Source organism: Temnothorax nylanderi, unplaced genomic scaffold (genome assembly GCF_030848795.1).
Source record: "Temnothorax nylanderi isolate EJ_2023f unplaced genomic scaffold, tnyl_v1.0 TNYL_tig1254_pilon, whole genome shotgun sequence".
Classification (NCBI taxonomy): domain Eukaryota; kingdom Metazoa; phylum Arthropoda; class Insecta; order Hymenoptera; family Formicidae; genus Temnothorax; species Temnothorax nylanderi.
This window is the reverse complement of record NW_027250316.1, coordinates 3206-16699: the sequence shown is the minus strand read 5'-3', so window position 1 is coordinate 16699 and position 13494 is coordinate 3206. Positions and strand designations below refer to the sequence as shown.

Below are 13494 nucleotides of genomic sequence, written 5' to 3'. Positions count from 1 at the left end.
ATATTTGCAACATTTTTATTTACCCATGTAAAAAATTTCTCTGACGTATTAATAGGATCGTTAACATTTTTTAAGCTTGCTCGCGCTGCCAATCTTTTAATCGTACCTCCGAGTCCGTCGCAAGGACCTTTCCCGTGGGAGGTCGCGAAAAAATGCCATTCAGCTTTTATATTGAAATCATCTTCGTGGAAACATACATTTATAAAATCTTTTTTGTTTTTATATTGGGCACTCGCTCCATCGGAAAAATAATAAATTGTACTCAAAGCACCCAATGTTTTTTTTAAAAAGGTAATAAGACCACGCTGAAATAAGTGAACGGCTATTGTGTCGTGTTTTAAACAATCTGATATAGCAATATAATTAATAAACTGTTCTTTTTCGTTATCTTTGTAATATATAGCAAAGGGGTGAATTGTGACTTGATCATTATTCCAATGTATGCCTTGAATTGCATCCTGATAAACAAAAGCATAATTTTCTGAAAAATCGCAAACGACTACGCATTCTCCAGGCTGCAATTCTGTTTTTTTTTTATTAAAAAAAATGCTTTGCTCTTTTGCAATGTAAGCATGTGTCAACAGACGACGCAACTTGTCTGCTAGTTTATCTAAATAGTCTTCGGTGCTTGATTGCAAAGTTTCGAGAGATGTTCGATCTACCGTAACCCATTGTCTGTATATTATTTGATCAACCATATTTTCATGAAATAGGTCTCGTAATTGTTCAATTAAAATATCGCAACCCGGACATTCATCGCACTGCTGAAGAAAACAATTTGTTGTCGGTGTATTACAAATTATGCGCGAAAGGCAATCCTTGTACGTTGCAAGTTTCAAGGAGTCGGCGGTTAGTTTTGAAAGCCCTGCACCGTCAATCATTAATTTAACATTTTGATGTATACAGCATACACAAACAGAATGGGTTCCACTTGCTCCAGCTAGTATGCAATACTTCGGTCTCAATGCTGCAAACTTTGAAAATTGCACTTTTAAGTTCGGATAACGTTCTTTAAATAAGGCATGGGCTTCCCTCAAATTGCACAACACTAATCTTTTTTGGACTTTCATTTTCTCATCGCCATTTCTTATTGTAATGCAGTCTTTTTGTCCCGGCATTTCACGACTTATTTCCTGCGACTCATAAAAGTGTAAAACCTGTTGCACAACATCTTGATGAAGAGTTTTACCTGATTTGCGATTTGGAGAAGAAAGAATTCCTTTTTCTTCCACCGATTTTTTTACCATGGAAATCATGTGTTTCGATGCACCAATAAAATGCTTCTGGATTTCTCCGTAAGACCAGTCTGCGAAGATGGTTAAGATTTTGAATTTGAACTGCCGATCGTTTGATTTTTGAAATTGTTCCTTAAGTTTTGACAGAATGTCTGCAGGATTCCCGGAATTTTCTTCCTCATCTTCATGTCCATCATGTTCAAAGTGAAATACCTCCTTGTCGATCAAATGAACGATTCTTTGTCGTTTATTGACGGGATACTTCTTCTGTAGTAATTTTGTTTTTTTAATCGGCGATTCCTTCAACAACGCCAGTGTATCATTAAGTTTCGCAATTTTTGCACTGGAGGATGATATCGACGAATCGCTATCCGTTATGCGCTGACCGACGCTGGGTGGTTGTCCGCTAGATCCAGGCTTTGGCATTAAAACACTGTCGTCTGATAATAATGATTCACTACTTTCTGAAGATGTAGCAGGCATTCTTTTTACTTTTATTCGGCAGGTGTCACAAATCTTCAATTTTTCATCTGTCTTTAGATTGAAGTTAAATTTACGTTGAAGAACTTTTAATAAATCGGAATTGATCCAACGTAAATTCTTCGCCGACTTCTTTCCATGATTAGTAATTTTAAAAGGATTACAACATTGGTCATAACGTGGCATGCTGATATCTGTAAAATATCAAATAAGATGTATTTATAGTCAATTTTATTTTAATTATTATATTAATTTGGAATATATTAATTAAATAGGGCATGTAGCGATCAGGCCATTTGAAATTCTCGAGGTTTCAAAACTGCAATTTTTTTGCGAAATGTCAAAAGAACTCTAAAAAGTGATCGGTTAAAAATAAAATACTACGTTATTTGCTAGACACCCAAATAAATGATTTTTTTAAATTATTATATTACCTTTTGTCTATCTTCTTTCGGCCAACTCGTAACGCAGCAAACAATTCTTCCCTCACTAGTATTTTCACTAATGAGTCACTCCTGGGAGGACGTATCCCTGCGTCGATGCTCGGATGATCGCTTGGAGGTTATGGCCTTGGCAACATATGCCTACGAGATATACTCGTTATATCGTCTGGGACTTAATACCCGACGTTTTCGACTTCCGACAATGTCTCGGAGTGTTACGCTTCGAGTCGGTCGCCACGTACGTAAGATTGCTTTCAGAGCAGAATAACGCGAACCGTGCAGGCTGGTTGTCAGAACGAAAATGAGAACGAGTCAGGAATCGCTACAAATAGGTCCGAATCGTTACAATATGGTTGCGCGCTGTAATTTGGAAAGCGTGAAAAATCGGGAATTCTTTAGAATAAGTCATCCTTTCTGTAGTATTCGGCTCGACATCTGGCAACAATTACGATGCATGAGTTGTGCACGAGCCAAGCTCGAGCATTCAGGTATACCGATACCGTCCGCCCGGCATCGAGCGGCGGCGCGGCGGCGCGGCGGCGGCGCGACGCTACGTTTTCAGTAATTTTTTAAAAATAGTACCCATTCGATTTCCATTTTGAAAAATTCATGGTTTCTTTAGAATTGAAGCGGGAATACGATAATATTTTTTTTTTAATGATAAGTCGAGGAGTTGATAATGAAAAACGCAAATGAAAGTTATAAACAATCGAACAACAATTTATTTATTTAAAAAGTTAAATTTAAAAAATACCATCGTAAAGTACGTTTCAAGCCCTTTAAAAATCACCCCTTATTTGTACGTTTCCGTCGAATTGTTTCTGCAATAAAATAGTTTGAATGTGTGCATAATCGACGTTTTTTTCAATTTTTTACAATTTTTAACCACGCGTAGCTTCTGGAAAAAAAATTTCTAATTTTTTTTTAAAAATATGGGTCTCATATTTTCGACGGCAGAATATGTCTACCAAATTTTAAAAAAATCGGAATCATCGAGGTAAATTCACTGTCCGGTTTGACGTGGAATGACTCATATGCCGTTATGCAGCCATTTTTGAAAGATCGAGGCGGATTGCCTCGTGTATAATCGTGAACATCTATCATAATGGCCGACTTTCGTGGTGATCATGACCAAAATGGCTATGAAGTACATGGCTGTGTGTCAAATCGTCTCCACCCTCCGCGATAATGGCCGACTTACATACTTTCGTTCAGATATCGCCTTCACGTTGGCATGCTTTCGCGCGTGTATAGTGATCGGCACCGTCGGGCCATTATCCAGTTGGATCTATGACGGGCGTGATATTTTCGCTCGGATGTACTTTCGTGTGCGAAGAACGGTACCGTCAGGCTGATATCCTTGATTCACGACGGGTGTTTCTTTTTCGAGTACGATCGCCGGAAGCAGTATGCGTCTTGACAAGCTGATCATAACCCCGCGTGGGCGCGGGTGACGGCATCGTCGGGTCGTGTCTTCTGGGCAGGATTCCTGTCAGGAACTGTGTGGCTGTCAGGAGACTATCATATTGTCGGGCCGTCTGCGGCGTGTTCAGGTCGGCAGTCGAGACGCCGTTCCCCGAGTGTGGTGTATCAACTCCGGGAGTGTTCTCCGTCTGGAACGTTTTTCTCGTTACGTTTTTCGTGGGATAGACTCTGCGCACCATACAGCGTTTATTACAGCGTTTTACCGTGCGTTATTCACAACTTCGAACTTGTATTTATTAACTAATTTATATCCATATCGTTCTGGATCGTATGCATATTGTAAATGATTTGATAAATTATGACAGAATTCATGCGTTGAATAGGTGCATAGTTTAACAGTAGGCTAGCTCTGTAAGATTACCTGCGATACCTTTATCTTACAGTTTATATATATATATATATGATAACGATGGCTTTAACAAATAGGCCTGCAAAATATGTTCTTCGTTTTGTTATTCTGTCTAGTGAACAGTGAGTGTGCTCTGTCAAATGTATATGTTGGTGGAGTGTATACTGTCTGTTGTTTTACTGTATCAATATTTATTGCTAGTAATAAATAAACGAATATATGTAATGATTCTTAAACTGCCTCTAATATATTGTATTGTAGGAATATAATTCTTTGCCTGAAGGTGAGTGTACACTCTCATAAGTATTTGAGGTTAGTTTATCCTCTGCTATGTATGTTTATTACATACATGACATTCTGGTGAATATATACGTGACAAAATGTAATAAATATTAAGATTACAAAATTACATTATTATTCTCTATTTATCCCCTTCGTTGGCATTGACGCAATAGTGCGTCAAATTAATCGGTGCCCTGTGTGGCATTGACGCAATAGTGCCTCAATCTTTTTTTCCTATTTAACTTGCTCAGATTTGGCATCCAAATCTTACACGGGGGTTTTTGGGGTCGCTGATTACGAATCTGAATTAAAAATTTGCAAATTCAAAATGGCGGATCCAAAATGGCGTATGAAAATGCCAAAAATTACTTGATTGGGATGAAATTTGCACTCGGGGGTTTTTGGAGTCGCTGAGTGCGAAGCTGAACTTAAAATGAAGGAATTCAAAATGGCGAATCCAATAACATGGAGCAAAATACAAAATCCAAATTAAGCCGTTTTTGTATTTTTGTCCGCCATATTAGATCCGCCATTTTGAATTTTCGAATTTTAAGTTCAGATTCGTAATCAGCGCCCTCAAAAACCCCAGGGTACAAATTTTCAGGATAAAAAAATTTTTCTGCCATTTTGGGCACTTTTTGTCGAATTCTCTCTGCCAAAGAAGGGGTTATTCTTTACTTTTAACATTATATACATAGTATTTTACTGTTATCTTTAAATATGTTTGATGTACCGGAAAGTTTATCTTTATTTTTTCTAATAACTACTTATATTCTGTACCATGTAATACGAATTATGCAAACCATTATGAAGTATTCATACACAATATTTTACTGCCACTAGTTACATTAACGTAGGTATTGAATGTCTTTTTCTGATATTTCAATTTATTTCAATTTATTTAATCAATTGTTATTTACACCTTGATATATGTACCAGAAACTATTTAATAATATATATTAGTAACAAACAAACCTTCATTAAGCATTTATTTATAATACTTTGCTTCTGCTGGTTAAATATGGACAACAATGTATGTGCTGTTGTCACATTTCGATATTTCAGCTTATTTTTGTCAATAATTATTTACACTTGGATTTATATAATTAAAACTTATTTAATAACATAAATTGGCACTAAATAAACCTTTATTAAGTATTTATTTGCAGCACTTGCTGTTTCTGATAAGATATTTACAATTATGTGTGTGTTGAATGTCACATTTTGATATCTCAACTTATTTTCATCAATAGTTAGGGGAGACCGGGGCTAAACAGTCCGTTTTTTTTCGGTGCCGATTTTTAACAACAAAATAAATAATTGTAGTTAAATGTGGTATACCACTGTAAAGAGTGAACCTTTAGCTACAAAATTTATATAGGAAATTTTTGTCTACGTCGCTTTGTTTAACCGGTATAGAGCAAAAACGACAACGGTGGAAAAATTGAAATTTCAAAAATGCCGGGGTATAACAGTCTGCACTGCATTTTCAATACATATACGTACATCTAATCCTAAAAAATAATAGGATACATGCAATAATTGTTTTTTAAGAGAAAAATATAAAAATTTATTTAAAATTTTTATGCAAAACATTATTAAAAAATAGTTACGAGGGTTCCTCTTTCCGCAGAAGTCACTCGCCCGACTTGTTTCACTCCTCGACGTCCGATGACTCTATTCGGTGTCTGAACGGTTGTAATTCCCGTCTCATCCATATTCCATATGCAGTGAGCCCGAAAATGCCTTGGAAATGCACCCGGACTGCTTACTGACCGATTAGCCCCAAACACAAGTTTCAGGTTTGATCGCCCACGAAATATTAGACATCAACGATAATGAAAAAACTACACTGGATTCGTGTTCAGCATGCATTACTCTTTATAATCACGTACCTCGAGATTTGGAGAGCAAATATTATTACAGATATTACAAAATTTCCACGCGCAGAAAATGTAACTTTCACCTTCCGAAAACACGTTTGCCTTCGTAAAAATCATAACACGGCAGGTAACCTGCCGAAACTCCGTTGGTCACATTGGTACTATAAGCAGCGTTTACAATGTTAATAGCGAGTTCGCACAATATACAGGTTCCGAGATATTTGATTAGACGTATTTACCCCGTAGACGTTTTAGCCCCGGTCTCCCCTACTTATATTCTTAATTACACATTAAAATCTATTTAATAACATAAACTCGTACTAAATAAACCTCTATTAACTATTTGCTTGCAACACTTTGTTGTTATTGGTCAAATATGGACAATTACGTGTGTGATTAGCGTCACATTTTGATACTTCAACTTATTTCCATCAATAGCTATTTATATCCTAAATTACCCAGTAAACACAAACTATAACCATTATATAACACAGAAGTAACATGTAATGTAACTATAGTAATGTAATATACATATAGCAGCTATGTAATTTTTTTTGTAGCAGTAATATAACTGTGTTTTGTAATAATTATATCGCTCTGTTATTTATTGGTTACACTACAATAACAACAATATAACGTCAACATAACACATTCAAAAATATATACTGACAAAGCGTGTAATATATTGATATTTATAGAATTTATTATTTTTATAAATATAAGTTATATAAACAAGACCGCGGCGTCTTAAAATAATATATTGTACGTACAATTATAAAATAAGCCGAAATATGTATATTAACAATAACATAAAACATACTTAAGACAGTCTTAAAATAATAGAATTCGGACTATGACCGTCATTGACTCGCTTTTATTAATTCATCTTAAGTATGTTTTAAGTTATTAATATACATATATTTTGGTTTATTTTATAATTGTATACACAATTATTCTAAGACGCCACGGTTTTATTTATATATTTTATATCTATATAAATAATAATAAATAAATATCTATTATTATTTTATTTGTGAGAACGTGATTGGCTCTTACTTTTAGAATCAACCAATCAACGCAAAGTGTTAACAACACGAACTCAACAGTTGGTATCTGTTGAACGCGCCCATTGCCATGCATGGTGACAGAGGTTAGGTTAGGAAATATTATTCCATCACATTTCGGCCGGGACGGTCGCGCGCTCGCGGATCCGCGGATCAAATTAATACGCCGACGCCGAGTTCTCCAGTGATCGATACCTGGCCGGATCGTCACCCGGCCGAGACGGTCGCGCGCTCGCGGATCTGCGGATCAATTTAATACGCCGACGCCGAGTTCTCCAGTGATCGATACCTGGTCGGATCGTCACCCGGCCGAGACGGTCGCGCGCTCGCGGATCTGCGGATTAAATTAATTAATACGCCGAGTTCTCCAGTGATCGATACCTGGCCGGATCGTCACCCGGCCGAGACGGTCGCGCGCTCGCGGATCTGCGGATCAAATTAATACGCCGACGCCGAGTTCTCCAGTGATCGATACCTGGCCGGATCGTCACCCGGCCGAGACGGTCGCGCGCTCGCGGATCTGCGGATCAAATTAATACGCCGACGCCGAGTTCTCCAGTGATCGATACCTGGCCGGATCGTCACCCGGCTGGGACGGTCGTGCGCTCGCGGATCCGCGGATCAAATATTTAATACGAGTTCTCCAGTGATCGATACTTGGCCGGATCGTCACCCGGCCGGATCGTCACCCGTGCACGACGGCAGGCTATCCAGTACCGAGACGCCGCGCTATATCGTCTCTTCCACAGAACGTCTCCTGGCGTCGACGTCCTCTTCGTCGTCCTTTTCGTCAGAGACTGGTAAGTGTGCGTCTTGCTTTTCTCGAGCAAATTATAAGGACTGAGATATTTCGATATCGATTTTTTTTCTCCCACTAACATTTTTATGTATTCTTGGTTTCGTGGATATTTGATCGCCTAAATATTGTAAGATTTTTGAAAAGATATAAGTAAATAATTTTCAAATAGAGATAGGCATGAGTCGGTTGGATAGCGTTAGCACGAAAATAAATAAACAGGACGTCCGGAAGGTTAAATGGAGTAGGGGAAAGCTTTTGCGCAGGAAGGCATGGACAAACGGCAGAGAGATTTGAATCGCTGAGCGAGAAGTACATAACGTAATTTGGAGAGAGAGAGAGAGAGAGAGAGAGAGAGAGAGAGAGAGAGAGAGAGAGAGAATCATAGGTGCGTGCGAGATATATGAATATAGAGAGATAGATCGGTCGAAAGCCTTGCGGTAAAGTAACGAGGGAATGTTTCTGGACTATATGTATATTTATAAAATAAAGAACTGTCGTTATATTGAATCACAAGATCTTACAATATTTAAATGCTTTAAAATATCCATGAATTTAAATGTTTTTTTTACCCCGCAAATCTTTGACACTACAGATATAGAATATTAAATTTTTTGATAGATATTAGGATTTCTTTAGCTATAACGGAATTTTTGACCTAAATCCTTGCTGGACAATTTATTAAAAGTGTATCTTCAGAAATAATAAATAGATAGATTGAAGGAATTAAAAATCGAATATATATTATATCTATACAATTTCCACGCTTTGTTTGAAATTCTGCGAAATTGCGATAGCTCGATGATTTCTCATGTTTCGACAAATCTTTATTTAATCGCTATCAGTACTAATTCTTCTTTCGAAATTCAGGTATCACTCGCCGTCCACAACAACCAGTACCCAATCATCGGCCTCCAACGAGCGCTTCACGTCAATCTCGCCGACGTCCGAGGCGTCGACGAATGTCCACCGCGGCGGCGGTTATCAGAACACAAAGAGTACCGTTGAGAAATATCTGATCTCGAAGTCGGTACAGAGCTACGGTCGCTACTCGGTCAACAGTCAGACCGATCATCAGTTCGGGCAAGACTGATACTTTACCGCAACTCGTCCCAAGCAACTGGACGGATCAACCAAAGCGGCGATCTCGAGCATCAGCGGTGAAACCTTTGTCACAAAGACAACAATAACTACCAAGGCCGCGACGACAACAGCAGTGACGCGAGGTAAGATTAAGATTTTTGATAATTTCTCATGTTTCGACAAATCTTTATTTAATCGCTATCAGTACTAATTCTTCTTTCGAAATTTAGGTATTACTCGCCGTACACAACGACCAGTACCCAATCATCGGCCTCCAACGAGCGCTTCACGTCAATCTCGCCAACGTCCGAGGCGTCGACGAATGTCCACCGCGGCGGCGGCTATCAGAACACAAAGAGTACCGTTGAGAAATATCTGATCTCGAAGTCGGTTCAGAGCTACGGTCGCTACTCGGTCAACAGTCAGACCGATCATCAGTTTGGGCAAAACTAATACTTTACCGCTACGAGTACCGCAACTCGCCCCAAGCAACTGGACGGATCAACCAAAGCGGCGATCTCGAGCATCAGCGGTGAAACCACTGTCACAAAGACAACAATAACTACCAAGGCCGCGACGACAACAGCAGTGACGCGAAAATTTGGTAAGATTAAGATTTTTGCCAATGCGCGAACTCAGTGATTTTTATACGTTTTCGACTAATTGCTTATTTAACGATGATCACTATTTTTACAGGTATTAAAAAAGTGCATCATGCCTAAGGATATTCAACATTTAACAAAAAGACGAAGAAATCAATTAATAAATATAGAAATAAATAGAGATAATAGTAATGGACAACTAGCAGAAAGGTATGTATCGAATGTAGCGCCTAATAATGATCGAGTGCAAGAAGCGGAACGTAATATTGTTCAGTATAATAATACTGAACAATATTGCGTTATAAGTAACAATGAAATTCATGTAGTACAGTCGGAGCCACCCAGTTTATTACTTTCTGATACAGAAAGTAGTTTATTACTTTCTGATACAGAAAGCAATAAACAATTTAACGATGAAATTGATGAACAAGATCATATAAATGAGAAGTTTGAAAATAATGAAACGAGTTTGCGAGTAGATTTACAAACTTTAATAATTCAAAATAACGTTCCACATACTACTGCTAACAAACTGCTACAAGTTCTCAGAAAACATGGTCACGTAAATTTGCCTAAAGATGTTAGGGTTTTACTTGCAACTCCACGAAACGCATATGCAACTATTACATCTTTAAACACTAATGGGTGCTATAAGCACTTTGGTCTTTTTGTAGTCTCGAACGATCTATACGTATATATTCTAATTTCATAAAGGGAAATGAAATTAAAATAAACATAAATATAGATGGTTTACCCATGTCTAAGAGTTCTGGTAGCCAGTTTTGGCCCATAATGGCAGCCATTGAAGGAATTGACGTTTATACGTGCCTTTTGTAATTGGTGTGTATCACGGCACGCGTAAACCTCAAGACGCAAACGAATTTCTAACTGACTTTGTCAATGAATTCATTCTCTTTTCTCAAAATGGAATTACTGTTTCAAATAAAAAATACATTGTTGCAATTAATGCTATACTATGTGATGCTCCGGCTAGAGCATTTGTTACATTTACAAAAGGTCATGCAGGATACTTTTCGTGTTCCAAATGTATACAAGAGGGTGATTTTGTAAAAAATAAAGTAACTTTTCCTGAAACTAATAATACATTACGTACAGATTACTCATTCAAGAATCGAATTCATCCTGAACATCATACAGGTTATTCTATACTAGAAATGCTTCTCATTGGAATGGTAACTCAAATTGTTCTCGATTATATGCATCTTGTTTGTCTAGGGGTTATGAAACGGTTACTTCAATTTTGGACAAGAGGAAGTAAAAATGTCAGATTATCAAAAGAAAATATTGATTTTGTTTCGCACTATTTAATTGCCATTAAACCTTACATTACCTCAGAATTCGCAAGAAAACCTAGAGATTTATCAGAAGTTGATAGATGGAAAGCTACTGAATTTCGCCAGTTTTTGTTATATACTGGCATTGTAATTATGAAATCAGTACTCTCACAAAATTGCTATAACCATTTCATTTCTTTAAGTGTTGCTATACGAATATTGACCGATCCGCAACTATGTATAACAAGCAATGCTTACGCGAAGTCATTGTTAGTATGGTTTGTTTCGAATTACGGTTTAATTTATGGGGACGAATATATTTCGTACAATGTTCATAATCTTATTCATCTTTCCGATGATGTACAAACCTTTGGTTGTTTGGATAATTTTAGTTGTTTCAAATTCGAAAACCACATGCAGAAGATTAAAAGAAAGTACGTCAATCACGGAAACCTTGGAACAGTTGTCAAATCGCGTATATGAAGAACTACAACTTCCAATTCAACCATGTCCAATAATACAATATCCGGTTGTTGTTTATAAAAAAAACAAGGAAATTTCTTATCTGCAATTTAAAAGTTTTAAAATTTCCAAAAATAACATAATAATTTTGCTTTACTTGATAGCAATTTTGTAGTTTGTATTTGGACATTGTAGAAGAAAACTGCGTACTCTATATTCGTGCACAACGTTATTTAAACCCGAAGTCTTTTTTTAGTATACCGTGTCCTTCTGAAAAGTTGGGCATATTCTTAATATCTAATACAACTAATTTTGACATTATAAACATTTCAGTTACGCAAATATGTAACAAATGTATTAAAATTTTACTCTTTGACGAGGTAGAATCATTTGTTACTATACCGCTTCTACTCTCCAATAATTAGGTGCATGACATTCGATTTGAGATGCACTTAATATATATATATAATATATTTTATGGTTTTGTGATATAACAAATAAAATATGATACACTATATTATAATCGTTAAACTATGAAATATTATTAATATGTTAGTTGTCATTTGTTTTGATATTTGTAAACGTTTTATTTTAATTCCACTTGAAGTTACTGAGTCTTTCTGTTAAATATATGTAGAATATTAATTGTATGCAAGATGTACGTGATGGTTTTCATGGAAAACATATGCGACAGAGGTGAGTGTAATATTGATTAAAAAATATACATTTTCTTTACATATAGATTAAAAGCAATTTGATATTGGTCTGTGTTTAATCAAAACACGGTCAATATTTAGATTCAGCAGAGAATTAGCTCAGTAAGTCTTTTGTGTTTATTTTATCTACTGAATATTTGTTACATTCTTGATAGATCCAAAATAAATTAAGAGCGATAATCATTCTCTCACTGAGCTACTTTCTCTGATTAACGCAGGAAATCGTATCGCGCGCCGCGCATGCGTCTTTCGTGCATGACCCTGCATACACGAGACGCGGAAACGGCACGTTGAGTGCAGTTGAGTGGCTACCGCGTTTTTTCGTGCCGCACCGCGCGCGGCAAATGTTTCAGCGTCTTAGTCGTATAAGCGGTCGTTTCCAGTCGTTTCTGCCTGGTGCTAAAATAAATTAAGTAAAGAAAAGAAGTTTCAGCGTCTTGTGTGCAAGAGTCATATTAAAGGTTATTGTGTTACATTGAGCTATTGTTTTATTTTTTTATTGTGCTATTGCAGTTACTTATGTTTGAACTCGTTCAGAAAAAGCACGGCAACCTAAAATAAGGCTATAACGCCTACGTAAGGAACATCGTACGTCAGTCTTCTCACAATATCTCAACACTGCGGTATACATAATTATTAAGAGAGGTTAATATTATACGCAAAGTTTCTTCGTCAAGCAAGTCTACATTTATATAATACATATTTCTGTTTTTTTACGTTTTTACAGAAAATGAACAGAAATAAATACGCAGTAGTTAAATTTAAATCGTATTCGTCGTATTCAGAAATTCCAACAGCCTGGCTCATCATAAGTGATGATGATAATAATAAATATCAACAATGTTGGTGGCCACCTCGAACAACAAACAGTGCATTAGCAATAGCGAATTGTGCTAATCCTAACCCTAATACATGGAGTCGATTCGAAGTGGAATTCATCAAATATTGCTGTACGTATTATTGATCCGTTCACTCGTCATTGAGATTTCAACATCTCGAGTACTCGGAAATCGTCGCATCGCGTAAAAGAGTCACGGTACGGTCTCGCTTTGCGTGTAGTGTCTCTTGATTTACGTTAATATCACATCTTCACTGTGTTCATTATAAAGAACTTTGTTCTCAATAACAGCATTAAAAATACATTGTTATTTATCAATTTTTTTATAAAATGGAAAAACTTATTATTAAACAATGTTTATTGTTTATTTGATATTCTACTTGTTTGTAGATTACATCGAAATTAATAAAAATAGAGAAATCAGTGAATTGAAAAATGTATAATAAATGTAATAATAAATAACTTAATAATATAACTAAAA

General features: G+C 36.5%; 1 pseudogene; it reads left to right on the top strand.

Moving 5' to 3' along the window:
- The first annotated feature begins 7250 nt into the window (after positions 1–7250).
- Positions 7251–12820, top strand: LOC139787057 (uncharacterized; annotated as a pseudogene).
- The last annotated feature ends 674 nt before the right edge of the window (positions 12821–13494 follow it).